The sequence below is a fragment of the Vicugna pacos genome, chromosome 8, assembly GCF_048564905.1.
Source record: "Vicugna pacos chromosome 8, VicPac4, whole genome shotgun sequence".
NCBI lineage: Eukaryota > Metazoa > Chordata > Mammalia > Artiodactyla > Camelidae > Vicugna > Vicugna pacos.
Genome location: NC_132994.1, coordinates 20949459 through 20965992, shown reverse-complemented (window position 1 = coordinate 20965992; position 16534 = coordinate 20949459). Strand labels below are relative to the sequence as shown.

At 36.8% G+C, this 16534-nt stretch overlaps 1 long non-coding RNA gene across 2 annotated transcripts in view; it reads left to right on the top strand.

The window, feature by feature from the left end:
• The window catches only part of LOC107033196 (uncharacterized), a 70521-nt gene that overhangs the window by 28589 nt on the left and 25398 nt on the right, over positions 1–16534 (top strand). Inside the window, exon 4 of one of the 2 annotated variants that reach the window (XR_012075214.1) lies at positions 2519–2602. The exons of the other annotated variant lie outside the window; for it this stretch is intronic. This is a non-coding gene — a long non-coding RNA (uncharacterized lncRNA). Of the gene's footprint in view, positions 1–2518; positions 2603–16534 lie in introns of those variants that run through there. 2 annotated transcript variants of the gene reach the window in all.

The following is a 16534-nucleotide window of genomic DNA, read 5'->3' as shown; positions in this document are numbered from 1 at the left end:
TATCAGTAAACAAAGAATGCTGAAACCAAGTCACCAGCAGCTGCCGCCACCCCCCAGTGAGGACAGGCCTGCAGCCCAGCCTCTGCAGCCACTCACAATGGTGCCCTCTGAGCGGACTCAGAATAAGAAAGGACAGGATACTGGCCCCAGATAGCTAGGTGCTTATCAAAGGAATGAATTCTGTGAGCCCAAATGTTTGCTTCCTCCCATACATAGAAAAGCACTAAATTCTTTAACTTGAGATGCCTGTTTTTCTTTGATAACAAGCAATCTTTTATTGTTCCAACTACCTGGTCTTTGCTGTAAAGCTCCTATATATCCTAGCTCCCCCCCACCTCTTCGGAGCAGTCCCTCAGAGCCATCTGAGAGGCTGTCATCCCAGCTTAAGTCCTCCCGCCAAATAAAACATAACTCTTAATTTTTAGGCTGCGCATTTATTTCAGTCGACACAAGAAACAGAAGAAGCTATTAAAACGCATTTTCTGTGCGTCATTTTTTTCCACCAAATTATGGATACTCATTTTTGAAATATCATCTTTACTTTTTTTTCCCTTTAGAAAACATTTTTTATTCAATACAGCATAGGGATTACAACCTCAGGCTCTCAACTCTGTTAAATGTTTAAATCACTCTTGGATCACTTCTTAGCTATCTGACCTCGGACAGGGTCTTCTGTCTTCTCTGAACCTGTTTCTTTATCTGCAAATTGGCAATAGTAGTGAATAGTTTTTCAAAGTGTTAAAAATGGCAATGCATGTAAAGCTATATAGAAAATGTCTGACAAATTTTAGCTCTTATTATAGCCACCCGTATTTTTGGAAATTTGGAAAATATGGCAATGTCACCTGAAAAAAAAAATGCACAACCTAGAAGTTGAAAATTATATTTTATTCAGTCTACATACTGAGGACTTAAGCCAGGGAGACAGCTCTCAGATGTCTATGAGGGATGGTTCTGAAGAGGTAGGGAAGACCCAGGATATACAGAAGTTTTTGCAAACAAAAAGAAAGTGGTAGTCAGGACATCAAAAAATCAGACATCTCAAGCTAATGAATTTAGTGCTTTTCTCTGGGAAGATGCAAGAGAAGAGCCTGGGCTCACTGAAATCACTCCTTTGATGTGCACCTTAACTATCTAGGGCAGGTATCCTGATTTTTTTCCATCCTGAATCCCCACAGGGTACATAGTCAGGGATGGCTGTAGTGCCTGATAGCTTGACGGCTGCAACAGCCTTTGTTTACTGCTATGGCAGGTGACTTTCTTCATCCACAGCAACATAAAGAAAACAAGAGACCAGGGAGGATACTGCCCAGAGGAATGTCTCCTGATGCTGTTAATATATTAGCATGACCTGATGTGAACAAAGTTAATAAATTTTATTCTTTTTCCAGGTTTCAGGGTCCTTATGTTAATAGAGCATTTTTTTGCAATCAATTTCTGCATATGTATGAATTAATTACCACAGACACTCACACACACACACACACACACACACACACACATAATATAAAGTAATAGGCAAAAATAAGTATAGATTTGCCACAGCCAGAGAGGCTTTGCCTTGTTCCAGAAGAATAGTAAAAAGACTGCTTTAACGTGAATGGAGATTAAATGTAGACACAGCCTAAGCTAAATAAAACACAAAAATGAATTCTTCTCATGGTGCTATTCATTCAAATAGAGGATTTGAAATTCGATCAAATGCCAATGCAAAGGCATATAGTGCTTGAATGACACTAATTAGTTGAATATTGAGCCCAGGAGCAAGTGAGGCTCACCCACTGAATATGTACATAAGATTTTCCTATCAAGGAGAACCACAGAAAATATCTGGAGCTGCTTCCTCCTCTTATTTACATTCTGGTTCCTATTAACATTTTCCTGAGAAAGAATTTCATGCAAATACAAGTCTTCCAACTTAATAGCGAACTGATAATAAAGCCAGCACTTTCTTTTGTGAGACAATGCCTTTAAAAAGCATCTGAACCATGAAAGTATTTAAGAGACTATGATTTTAACCAGGCTATGTTTTAAGACATCAACTGAAAAGAAGGATTTTAAATATCCCCTTATAATCTTAATTCCAGAGAACTTTATCGTTTCTAGCTTAACACTGCTATTTGACAAATACTAAATTCACATTTTTTAAGCTTTCATTAATTCTTTTATTAGCTTTATCTGTTTTCAACATTTTTTTTCTTTGTTCCTGTTTGTGTAATGTGAAATCATGAAATTTTACTTTAATTTCCATCTTTTTTTCCCAAAAGGAATAATATGAATCTAATCAGGTAGCCAACCTAACAGCTTTGACATCACAAGCCTTCTTGGCTTATTAAACAAATTCATCTCAGCCATTCAAATTTAAGAATGCCTAAGCAGTTTCTATATATTTGGATATAAAAATATTTTCTGTACTAAACATGTATTTACTTTGAAAGTTCGCAGTAAAATATGCTATCATTTCTACTTTCTTACAGATGTCCTATTTTGTCACTTAACAAATCCATCTGTTTTTAAGTTGCAGACATCCTTCACAGACAGATCAGCAAAAGACCAGAGAAGAATCAGTGTAACAGGAAATAAACGAGAAATTCAAAGATCATGACCTCTAATACCTTTTTAACTACTACCTTACCATCTGATCTTCTGCTAGTCACTCATCCTTGCATAGCCTCCTTTCTGTAGTTTGTAAAATGGGAATGGCAACAGTGTGGTTACCCCCCAAAGGGATTGGGTAGAAAAAACGGGCACAGGGGCTGTAAAATACCTCGCAGTCCATAAAATGCTACATAAATGCTTGAAAACAAAACAAGAGCCCCACGGTTTAATATAAAACTAGTTTTTCAGCTAAACTAAGTACTAGCAGAAGCAACTGAGATCAAACAGGAAAATATGCAAAGCTCCTGGTCATGATTAAAAGGGTTTATTTGTTTGAATTGATTTTGTGGACCAATGGGTATGTGTCTGCACAGACTACACGAGCCAATGTGTATGGAGTAATCCAGTCATGACACGGTACTCCTCACAGGATAGTCCAGTCAAGCAGGCTGGAATCAGATGCTAGGAGGCGTATCATTACTCAGTCCCAGGGGTGCCTTCCTCTTTCAGTGGGTTTGTAGGTGTGTGTTTTGTCTAATAGCACTGTTTACGGTAAACAACCAGAGGTAGAGAAAATAGTTCTGATGTATTTTTTAGCCACCCTAGTTGAATAGGTTCATTATGCCACTTTTCTTTTGAAATTCTAATTTCACTTACTTAAAACTAACATCATTTGTTTCAAAGAATCTCCCCCCAAATTATGATTTTACTCAGGAAGTTAATCACAACTAGATGTTGCCTGACATAATTTATTGAACATTCAGAAATATCTTAATCATTTTCCAGTTTTTCCTTTCTGTTCCTCAGAAGAGAAGTAAGAAGAGAGGGTAGATCTTATCACCTCTTACAGAAGAGATGTGGTCTCAGTCTCAGAGTCACTTGCTAACTTATTACTTAATACTTTTTTTAAAAGTAAAAGCCATCAGAAGAATGATAAGTCCTTTAATCAGAAGAGAGAGGACAGATTAACTCAACTAACATATAAAGAATATTTAACATGTATTATTAGCATGCAGTAAGTAACATAAAATAGTTTTACTAGAATTGATACTCCCGAGCCATCACTGGGTGAAGAGCCAAAGGAACACACTACGACTCCATCTTTTCATTTATTAACTGCAGAGCCCTAAACAATCACTCAGTTTTTTAACCTGTCGGTTCCTTCATTCATCCAACAAAGATTCATTGAGACCAGCTATGTACTATGCATTCTTCTAGGGACTAGAGAGTCAGTGAACAACAGAAATAAAAGTCCCTGCCTTCATAAAGTTTATATTCAAGTACATGCCCCACCCATCTCAAAGCACCGTGACAATCTAGGTATGACAATTTATGGGAAAGTGTTTTGTAAATTGTTAAGTACCACAGGAATATGTTATTCCCATGATTATGGCAATTATGTTATTACTAATACTATTTAGTGTTAAATATAAAGTCAGATTTTTAAAGATAAATATAGATTTTTTTGGCATAAATGAAGGTAAGGGGAGAAAGGAAACATTTAGAAATGGAACAAGCCAAAGACAGACCTTGTGGTTTTATCAGGTTTTCCAAGAGCAAGTAAGAGTTTTCTGTTTTTCTGGTATATACAATGCAAGGAATTTGAGATTGTGAGAAATTAATTTGAGAGGATGACATTGGCGAAATGGTAGAATAGGAAGTCCCAGCCCACATGACCCCAACAGAAACACCAGTTTAAAAGCCATCCATGAAAGAAAATACCTTTATGGAACTCCGGAGTCCAGTTGAGATGTCCTGGTATTCTTGAGAAGCAAAAAATCCAGAAACAGCCACATTGAAGAGTAAGAAGAAGAGTTTCACTTGATCTGAATGGCCCCTCCTCCAAACCAGCACGGCTCAGAGCTGAGAAAAATGCCTTGGTCCAGATTCTCCCACAGAGGAAAGGAGAAGACAGCCTGTGGCTTCCTCAGCCTCTTGGAGTGCTGTCCGGGATGCCTGTTTCAGTCTCATCTCACCCGGAGCACTGAGGGAATGTGCATAACTGCACAGTCTGGGGGAAGCTAAGAACAAAGTAAAAGAGTGGGACTCATAGTAACTGGTATGTGGATCTCAACAACTAGCCACAGATCCCACCAGCCCGCATCCATGGGCCCCACGAGCCAGGCCAGTTTTGCACCCGCAGCTAATGCCTGCAAGGCCCCAAGCTCTCCTCTGTGCATCCCTGCAGACAGTGCTTGCACACGCAGATCTCAGCAGCAGGCTGAACTCTATGGGATTAGGAGAAATACACGACCCTGAGGCTGCTCCTTCAGGCAGGAGGGAGAGTAGTAGGGCTATCACCTCTCATTCTGGCGTCTCTATCCTAGGGAAAAGGGGCTGGGGGCTCTCAGCACTGGGCACAGCTCTGCAGGCTAAGAAGAAGGTATATAATCTTAAGACATCTCCTTCAGTAGGGAGGGGGAGGAGTGGAACTTGCCCCCAACACTACCCTAGGGAAATAGAGTGGGAGGAATCTCAGCAGCTGGTATGACTCTGCAGAGTTGAGACAAGATATGGAATTCTAAATGTCCTCCACCCACCCCACATGCACACCCAAGACAGAGTGAGAGGAGTAGAGTGGGCACAGCTATAGAAAAAGTTTGAAAGAGCTCCAAAATCTCTAGCCAGCCTGACTGCTGAAGGTCTTTTCTCCCCAAACCAATTCATAAAAACTGGAAGAAGTGAGGGTTTCTTCAAGTGTGCAGATACCAGTGCAAGGCTACAAGGAACAGAAAAAGTCAGGAAGCATGACACCCAGCAGAGGACCAAAATAAAGCTCCTGCAATTGACCCCAAAGAAATAAAGTCTATATGTTGCCTGACAGATAATTCAAAATTATTGTCTTAAGCTCAGTGAGTTACAAGAGACACAGACAATTAAACAAAATGAGGAAAACAATACATGAACAAAAGGAGAAGTTCAGAAAATAAATAGAAAACTTTGAAAAAGAGCCAAACAGAAGTTCTGCATCATAAAAAGAAAACCAATGATTGAACTGAAAAATTCAACAGAAAGCATCAACGGCTGACATGATCAAGCAGATGAAAGCATCAGATAATGTATAGATAAGTCACTTGAAATCATCCATTTAGTGGAACAAAAAGAAAAAAAATAATGAAATAGGGTGATGAAAGCCTATAGGACTTATGGAATACCATCACATGAACCAATGCCCCACTTTCAAAAACACAGTTGTCTAAACAGGAAAACAGTAAGGAAACAGCAGATTTGAACAACGTTATAAATCAAACAGACCTAACAGACATATATGGGACATTCCATTCAACAATAGCAAAATACACATTGTTCTCAAGTGCGCATAAAGCATTATCCAAGAAACATCACATGTTAGGTCACAAAACAAGTCTTTAACAAATTTAAGAAGATTGAAAGCATCCCAAGTGTCTTTTCCAATCACAGTGGAAAGAAACTAGAAATCAATAATGTAAGAAAAATGGGAAGATACAGAAATCCATGAAATTAAACACGACATTCTTAAATACTGAGTCAAAGAAGAAATCAAAAAGGAAATTTGAAAATATCTTGACAAACAAAAACAAAAACACAGCATGAGAAAACTTACGGGATGCAGCAAAAGCAGAATTGAGAGTTCAACTTTGGAAATTATGTATTTCCAGACTGCTACAGAGAAATACACAACAGATGTCTCAATATCTGAGACCAAGATTCAGATGAGAACTTGGGATTAACGTCAAAGAAGTGGGTGTCATCAGCAATAAAGTATTAATGGAGATTTTAAGGGCTGATGAAATTTCCCAAGGCAAGTGTGGAAATTACCAAGAGAATAGTTTCAAGGATGAAATGTTTGAACCATCATGTGTTAGTTTAGTTTAGTTTCCCCTTGTCCAGGAGGCTAAGTGCTCCCTTTATGCTATCACCTTCCTCCCCATTCACTACCCTTCTCTCTGCTTTGGAGGAGACAGTGGGCTTAAGAATTCCTAAAGGGCTACCAGAGGAGGTAATGAGGGAAGATCTCAACTCCCTTCTAAATTGTGTAAATCATGCCTCTTCCTCTCCTCTCTCCTTTTCTGTCTGCCTCAGTCTGAAGCTGCAGAAAATAGCCATGAAATCATATATACCAGTTATTTTGTGTTGAGCAGCATCTGAGTCTGTTTTGGCAGTAGAGGAAGTGGAGAAATGAAGAAAAAAAATACGAATGAAAACATACAAATACAATCTGTGCATACTATCTTGGAGGAAAAGCAACATTAATCATTTATTTATTTATTCATCCTCCTCATTTATTAAACAAATGTGTATTGAGAATCTATCTTATGGTAAGTACTCAGCACAATAGAGAATGTAAAAAGAAATAAAACTTGATCCTGGCCCTTGAGGAATTTACAGTCTAGAAGAGAGAGGTATTCCTATTAGATTTTCTTCTAAATACTTCAAATCTGAAAGATAAGAGAATCTGAGAACTTTAATAATAGAAAGCCCAGAAGAGTAAGTTATACTTTCACATAATTTTGTCTATATTTATTCTAATCATAAAATATAAAATATGTCAAGATAATTTATTTAATGTGAATGAAAGAATTTCTGTTTGAATAACATCAGTGGCAAGCACTGGTTGGTTGGTTGGATGCAGTGACCTTCAGACTTCTTAGTTCCAATCAAATAAACTCTTTTTTGAGTCCCCTATGACAAGATACTCAGTCTATTTCCAAAAAGTTAAATCTTTTCCTTCACACTGAATTAAAGCATACATTTTTTTCTCATGCTGTAATTTTGAATCAAATAATCCATAAAAAATGACTGTTGCTGATTTATATATATATTTTTTCAATTCCGAGCTTTAATTCTTTTATTCATAAACATTCCTTCTAGTGTCCTGGATAAAAGATTTCCAACTCTGCCTTTAAGTAAAAGCATCTCTTCTCTTTCTGTTCTCTAACATCTTTTTAAAAGAAATTGATTTAAAGTCTCATGATATTTAATTCCTCATTAATTTTCAATACCTCACTATATGTGTATGTGAATGATATTCAAACTCACCGTATTCAACTGAACTTTTAATAAATCCTTTTTGCTAGCCACACTTAAAAATAATCACAAGCTTTAGAAACATCTGCATAGTCATTTACATAACATTTAATCATTGTTTTTAGTTTTCTGGGATTTTCCACCCTTTTCATTCTTATGTCTTTCTCCTTTCAACTATTCATGAAGTTTTATCACCTGGAGATAAAGCAATTTAAATGTTTTTTTTTTTTCCAATTTGCTCTTTCCTATATTCACAAGTTTGCCAGATTCTAGAAATCCATAATAATACACCAAACATTCAAGCTGAGCATACTTTTGTGGGTAAGGAAAACTAAACATTTGCCAATTTCAAGACAGTTGACTAACCCATTGTTTTCCAAATGATCAGGAAAGAGCAGGTTCAAGGGAAATATTTTATTTGAAAGAAGGCAGGACATGTCAAGGTGCAGTAATTCCATGTATAATTCTACATTAGACATATGCATCCAGAGAGTAAATGTACCCTTTCTTTGGCCAAAACATCATTAAAGAAAATAGAGAACATACAAAAATACTGTCAGCCCTACTACTTGCAATAATATGGACACAAACAAGAAAACAAAATTTAAAAACAAACGTAATTTTCAACTGCCATTGTTGAGACTGTCCATCCAATCTCTGGATGCTGAAAGATCAACATCAATATTAAAAGAACACTGTAAACAAAGGTTAAATGTCCGCCCTTAAGCCGTTCCCTTTGTATGTCCTGCTGTTGCAATTGTAAGGTCTGTCACTCTGAAAGCAGATGATTCATTGCAATTGTGAGACCATTTTCATCTGAACAATCAACAGTAATGATGTGTTGTGAATAATACAGCTGAAGATTGTTCTGGTGTGAATTGTCAGCCAGAGATCTTTGCCACGTCCCAAGCTTCGGAGCGACTGAGCTGTAGCGCAGACTGTCCTGCCTTTCTGTAGACTCTCTTCAAGGGTGGAGACTATTTGAGTATCACCATTCTGTGAATTATCAATCAGCCCAAAACACAGTCCCCTCCTCCTTTTAATGGAAAATGGAATATTTACTCAATGTATCATATCAGATGAAACTGGTTTCTTAGAGAAAGGCGCCTACCTGTGCTTAGCTCCACAACTGAAGGCCATCCCGGATTTACGTCGAAAGTTTTTATGTAAGGACGCCTCTCAGAGAAGGAGTTTTCAAACAGTGTAAAGACTGTACTAAATGTCAGGAGGTCTGACGTTTAGTCTCAGCTATTCTGATGTCTAGTTGTGTGCCCTTTGCTATGTCAAGTCCTGTATGAATTTCTGTTTTTATCTGATCGAATGGGACTAGCCCAGTGGTTCTCAAATTGGCTGGACATTAAAATTGCTTGGAAAACTTTTTAAAAACATAGGGGCCTGCAGTCTTCCCCAGACAAGTTAAATCAGAATTTCTGAAGGTGGGGCTGAGGCATTAGTATTTTCTTAAGCTCCCTGTGTGATTGTAATATGCATCCAACGATCACTCCCAGCTCTAAAACGTTCTGACATTTTATAAAACTTGCCGATTGAGAACCTCAGCATGTGTTTCAAATGAGTTCAGAGGAGAGAATTTCCAGTGTTAGGTGTTGGTGTTTGTTCTATCAGTTGCATTCACAATGTAGGCTGACAAGGGAAAAAAAAAAAAGGACCAAGAAAAAAAAAATTAACAGGGAAGGTAGACAGGCCGTGCAAACGAGAGCTCAATTACAGAAGAGCTGTCTCCGGGAGACCAAAGTCATGCTCTTTAACATTCTAAGTGATTGGTTTGTGCAGTGAACCAAATCTGAGCAGTTCCAATGTTTGAAAATGTAATGACTTAAATAGAAATACTAATATACCCTTCAAGGTCATGAAACAGTTCCTTGGCCTTAGGAAATGTGTAACTTCTGTGAGCTCATGTAGGTCAATTTGATGGACCTCTTATAACCTTAAGATTCATCTTGCTCCTTATCTTTCCTCTGCATTAAAATATGTTAATACCAGCTTTGGAATCAAATCAATTCTTTTCTTTTTAAATCTGCCTTTTTAAAACTTCCTTTTTATTTGCAGAATTACCAAGGAGTTGTTAAAAATTACCATATTTTCTACCTCTGAATGAAATTAAGCAAAGACCGAAGTACGAAAAGGTCATCAAAACAAGAGACTATAAAAGAAATCTGAGAATAGTGGTACATAGCTAATGATAGCCTAAAATTTAATTTAAAGTCAGTCCTGAAAATGTGTAATGGTTAAGGATTGAGTTTCTATCCTCATCCACATGTTTAAAGAATCTTCTGTATTGGCTATCTCTAACCAAATTAGTGGGAGTGGGAGAGGGCGGGGAACAACTCACTAAGAATCTACTCATCTATAGTCCTTTTATCTTTTCATTTAGAAGGGTAAGCTACTGAATATCATATATATAATGCGGTACGTAAAATGTGAGCAATGCTGCACCTAACACACAAAGTCTACACATAGACCATAGATCTACAAAGGGCTATGATCTGTGGATCAGAACTAGCAAAGTTAACATCAACCCAATTCCTAGCAAATGTTGCTAACTTATGGCCATAACTATCATTTTGGACCCAATACCCCCTTTATAAAAGCAAATATTCTGTAGACCCCTTTCCCTTCCAAATGATGCTCTCTATCTTCAACTATAATTTTTAAGTAAATTTAAATCAATTTAGAATAATGGAATGTTATTGTACATTCATAATTATACTATATTCCTATTTCTACACCCCACTTAATTATAATAAGTAAGTTAGGATCAGGGAAAGCAATATGAGAAATTATCCCACATGAGAAGTTCAAGAAAAATGAAAGAGCAAAGGTAGAGATGGACTCTAAGCTAATAACAGACCAGTTTTATCTGTAGAAGATCACAGATAAAGGGGGAAAAATACTTAATTGAAGTATGTATAACATGCTAAGATAAATTACAATCTGTCAATTGTTGACCAAAAATGAGGAAGTTTGATATTCTTGTGAATAAGCTATTTATAAATGTACTTTCAAAACAATTCAGTGCCCTGGAAACATTTCATCCCAGAGCCAGCCACATGTCCAAAGATGCATTCAGTCTGTGCTGTGCAGACATTCTCGGAGACAGGCAAAGTAATTGAATATGGACAAGAAATCTAAGCAAGTAATAAAAGAAGCTGTACAGAAATTATGAGGTAAATCTCTGGGCACAATTTCAGAGTAAAACTGAAAAAAAATCATAAGTAAATAAATTCAGTATATACTTTTCATGGCATAGATTTCTGAAATTAAAAAAAGATTTTTAACATGTAAGTAGTTTTAAAGTAACTTTCATTGGGGTGGTTCCATTAATTTCATAGTAGTTGGTTCTAAATTTTTAGAATTCTTCTATTTTACATCTTACATTTTACCAAATAGTTTGTCTGCTTTTACTGAAACTGTGCTACTAATCTGGAATCTCTTAGAATTTGTGTATTGTTAAATAGAAGAAAAAGCTATTGGTAATTTAACTTATTTTTAAAGATGTGGCTATGAAAGTCTTAAATGGATCCAGATCCTTTCATAATTAGACTAATTAAATTGTGCTTTGGTCTAAAAGTTGTGCTTTAGCCCAGTTAACTCCTTTTGCATATCTTGGCTGACATGTTTCACAATCATTTTAAATGGATTAATCATCCAATCTGGTATTATATAGTTCCTTCGGAACTTTAAATCCAACTATCATATCTTATTTATTAATAAAAATGAGAGTAATCTGTTCTCAATTAATATCTTTAATATCTAAAGTGTTGCAAAGACAGACACTTTGAAAATTCTCAGCAGCAAGGTTATTTTTAAATAGCTTAAGTCTGTTGATAAATCCCGTGATTACCTGCTTCATTTTAATGAAATTGATCTAGTTCTGCTGCGGTTTAAGGTGGCCGAGTATACATGAAAAATATGTCCCATCCACTCACAATATATCAGGCTTGATCCTTAATTTTCTTTTGGTAGAATTTTTAAAATGAAACAATATTCAATAGTAAACAGAACCTGTTTTCAAGTATATTCCTTGAGAACTATCTTTTGTGTCTAGAATAAGATGTTCAAACACTTATTGGAGTGTATTCTCTATGAAGTAATCAGTGACTAAAGAATTTATTATTAATTTTGTTATTAACACTATTAAAACATTCATTGATTTGTGGGGTTTTTCATAAAAATTCTCGAGGACTACATGTAATTCATGAATAATGCAACGCATCGCTAAAACACCTGGTGCAATTTTTTAAGTTAGCTATAAACCGACATTGCCAACAGCCCATAGCTGGCAGTCCCATCTGTAGCAGAAGCAGTGACCCCAAAAGAGGGATTATCCTTTCTCATAAAAGTAATTTTTGGGAATTTCAAATATGGACAAGCCCTTCATATTTATTATCAGTAATTTTAAAAATAACATTTCCTCTATGATTTTTTTTCATTCCGTATGAGCCTTTTAAATGCAGGTGGTAAAGCCTCATTATCCAAAGGACGGTTCATCCACTTGTAATGAAAATTCATTTTCACTACAGTTCATCTCACAGCTAATTTTTAACATCTTTTGCCATCTCATCAATTTTTTGTCGAGCAGTATCTTTGCTCAATGGAAGAGAAAAATTATTTCACTTGGATTTCTTATGTCAGCATACCAAAAAACATCTTATATGGTTGGTGAAGTTAATTTTCCTCACTGCCATGAAGGGTACCATTTGTGACCACATATGCACATGTATGAAGCAAGCAGAAAATTATGCTTTTATTAGAAGAATTTTTTAAATCATTCCAGAGGCAATGTTAGATTTTTCAAACTTTTTCTTTAAATCTTGAAAATATGATATATGCTTGCTAATGTTATCAGCATCCTTTTTTGTATTTTTTTTTTTTAGCAGGCTGATTGTTTCATTGGAAAATAATGTATAGGCAGAGTTCACATTGGTTCCTTTGTAGACCAGTCTATAGTATCCAATTTCACACTGATGTTTTCTATTTTTAAATGAGTTAAATAAACATATTAAAAGACGTAGAATTACTGTGAATGCAACAGCTACAAGCCAATGAATAGAGATTTACTGTTCCCAGCATTGAAGCATCTAACTTCCTTGGTGCCGCCTCTATAAATTCCTGCATCACCTTCAGTTATCATGACAATAAAAATTGCCCACAAATTTTCCAGAAATCTCTAGGGTACAGTATTATTCCTGTTGAAAACCAATGTCCTAGACCTTGTTTACCAAAAATGTCATTTTCTATAGACATCTTGTTTTCAAGCACATCCCTCTTCAAATGCTACCTTGTGTATGTCCAGGTTACTCCTCTGGTATTCTAGTTTTGAAAAAAAAGAAAAAAAAAACCTTAAATCAGGATCTCAAATCCCCTGACTCTCTCATCTTTACTCTTTTTATAACCTCTCTCATATCTCCCCTTCTGTGTCTAGTCACATTACTTTCTATGACCCATCAAACCCTCTCATTCCTGTTGTGACACTTAACTCACAACCCTGGTTAAAGCCCACTCTCCACACAGCCAGGCAGAATGATCTCAGCTTACACGTTTGCTTGTGACTCCTGGAAGACCCTCAGGCTCTTTGGTAGCTCTGCTCAATTTTCCTAGTCTACTAGCTTGTGTTTTTCTAGACCATTACCTTTTTTTCTTCCATTATCTAATCCTGCACCACAGTCTTCAAACTTGCCTGATTGCTTTGCTTCTAGTCTCATTGAAAGAAGAGAAGAAATCAGAAGACAAATTCCACGTACCTCCAGCAGTGCTTCCTCCTCCTTTGAGGTGTCCTCCCTGCTTTGCCTCCTGCCAGCCCTGAGAGCAGCCAGTGCTCTGGGCTTCATCTAATCTTACTAGTCGAGAACTTTGTCCTGTGTATTGTCCTTACATTCTGTTTATCATCAGTTTTTACCTCTAGATAAAATAATTTTTATTAGCATTTTAACAAGCCATAAAAACTCAAATCTTTTTTTAAACAAAGCAAAAGTCTCTTAACCCCACCTCCCTTCTAGTTTGGGTCCCTTTTCTCTGTTCCAATTTACAGCAAATTTCCTTTCTTTCTTTCTTTCTTTTCTGACAAAACTACCTTATTTTTTTAAGCTTTTAAAATATGTCACATAACTTGTGTTTTCTTTTTCCAGATTTAAACAACCTCAGTAACTCTGTCAGGAATAGTGCAAAATATATGGAATTTGGTGTGAGTTATTAGCCATAAGGCCTGCCTTAAATTGATAAGCTTTAGAACTAGTAATTCTATAATAGCTATTCTGAGTCTGTTTTTTCTTTTTTTTCAGTTTCTGTCTTCTCTGACTCCATACTTCCTTCTTTTATCTCCTGAGATCACTTCAACCAGGCTTTTCTCAACCTGCCACAGGACATACTCATATCGAACTCAGCAAAAATCTCTCTATTGCCCAATGCAATGTTCACTTCTCATTTGCCAGCTTTCTTGACCTATAAGCAGCTATTGATAGAATTGATTTGCCTCTCCTGAAACTGTTTTTACTTTGCTTCTCTCTGCTTTATCTGCAACTCTGTAGGAACCCTCATTTTCAGCTTCCTATACAAGATGTTCCTCATCTTCCCAAGCTCCAAATCGTGGATACCCAAGGCTCAATCTTTGGTTTTCTCCCCTTCACCCTCTGAGTCATCTCATCTACTTTTTTAATGCTACTTATTCCTTCATTTAAGAACCCTACCCAGTTTTCACTCCTGAACTCTTTAACCAGTTGCCTATCTGACATCTCAGCCTGGATACCTAATAAACACATCTAATTTAACATGTGCAAAACTGTACTCATAATTCTCCCTCCCCAAAGAGCTATTCCTCCAGTTTCCCTGTCTGAGCAGTGACAGCACCATTTGTTCAGTTGCTATGGCCAAGATGTTAGAGTCATTCCTGTCTTCTCTATTTCTTTCACACCTCACATCCACTCCATTAGAAAATGCTTTTGGCTCTAATCTCAAATATATATTCAAACTGAATCACTTTTTTATCACCTCTAAACATGCAGTTCATTTCATAAAACTAAAAAAAAAAAACAAAAAAACCTCTGCATCTCCATTAGTTTACTTTACCTGCATTAGAGAGGACTTTAAAACTTAGTGGCTAAAAATAACAACCATTGATTATAACTTGAAAATCTACAGTCAACTGAAAGGAGTTCTGCTGACCTGAGCACAGTTCAGCTGATCTCAGCCGGTTTCACCAAGTTCTCTGAAACATCAGCCAGGACAAATGAGTAGACTAACCTCTGGTCCAGGTGATTTCTTACCTTCTGGCAAGCGAGCCTGGGCTTCTTGTGATGGCAGTTGGCAAAGTCCCAAGAAAGCTACCCCATGCAAGTCCTGTTGAGGCCTCGGCATGGAAATTAGGAATTATACAGTGTAATTTTGCTGCATTCTATATATTAAAGTAAGTGATAAAGTCCAGCAAGATTCATTCTGAGAGAGAGCTACAGAGCCACAGTACAAAGGCACGTGGCCATATGAGGGGAATGATTACTACATTTTTGCATTCAGTCTACTACACCATTTTGTTCAGAATGAGAACCTAAAATTTTATCTCTGGCCAACAAAGGCCTTTGCAATCTGGCTACTCTCTTACTTTTCCAACCTTACCTTTGTCTCTTTCTTCCTTCCTCATTGCCTTTCAGCTACATTGAATATCGTCCCATTTTAGGGTTCCTTGTTTCTGGTCTTCCTCTCAACCTGGAATGTTCTTCTCCCAAATCTACTGGGCTCTCTCTCTCTCTCTCCTGTGTGTTTATGTCTCTGATCCAATCAGAGGTGTTGACTGAAAAAAATACACAACTTAAAAGTGGAGAATTATGTTTTATTTGGTGGACTTTTCTGAGGACCTCAAGCCCAGGAGGCTGCCTCTCAGGTAGCTCTCAGGTTAAGGAATTTAGTGCTTTTCTATGTGTGGGAAGATGCAAGAGTCTGGGCTCATTGAAACCTCTCCTTTGATATGCACCTTAGGTGTCTAGGGCCAGTATCCTGTTCTTTCCCATCCTGAGTCCCCTCAGAGTGCACCATTGGGAGTGGCTGTAGTGACCAATGGCTTGATGGCTACAGCATCCTTTGTTTGCTGATACAGCAGGCAGCATTTTTCATTCACAGAAAGATGTTTCCTGAATTGACTATTCAAAATATCACCCACAACAACTCTACCCTCTAAATGTGCTTTATCATTCTTGATAGCACCTATTATTTATTTGATTTAGCTTACTGCTTTTCTTCTCTAGAGGAATGTCTGCATCTTGAGAGCAGGGGCTTTGTTTTATGGACATTTCATCCCAAGTAACCAGACCAGCACTGCCCAATAAAAATGTCATGCAAGACATATGCATCCTTTTAAATTTTCTAGTAACCACATGAGAAAAAGTAAAAGAGTGGTAGGTGAAATTGATTTTAATATTTATTATTCAACCCAATATATCCAAAATATTGCCATTTCAATATGTAATCAATTTGAACAAGTATTAAGATATTTTATTTTATATTCTCTCTCTTTTTTTTTAACTATCTTGGAAACCCGGTGTATATTTTGCCTTTATATATATACCTTTATCTCAAATCAGGTACATGTGTGTAGTGGCCGCCATTTTGGGCAGCTCGAATCCAACTCATTGTTAGTCCTCCATAAATGTTAGTCATTACTGGTTTAACTCCAGCAGTCTGAGAACAGGTAGGCCAAATTAAACTGAAGGAAAGCTCTGTGGCAAAACTGAAGCTACTGGTTCTACAGCTTCATCAGTTTGAGGCAGGTCTTATTACTCTCTTCACTTCTTTATAACATTGTCCCTGAAGCTTTTAAAGTGTGTTTCCCCAACTTGATTTCAATGTTCTTGAGTGCTGTACCATTTTCCTGCTTTTCCCTATCTCATTGCTCATAAGTCTTTAGAAAGTAAAACATTTAGGA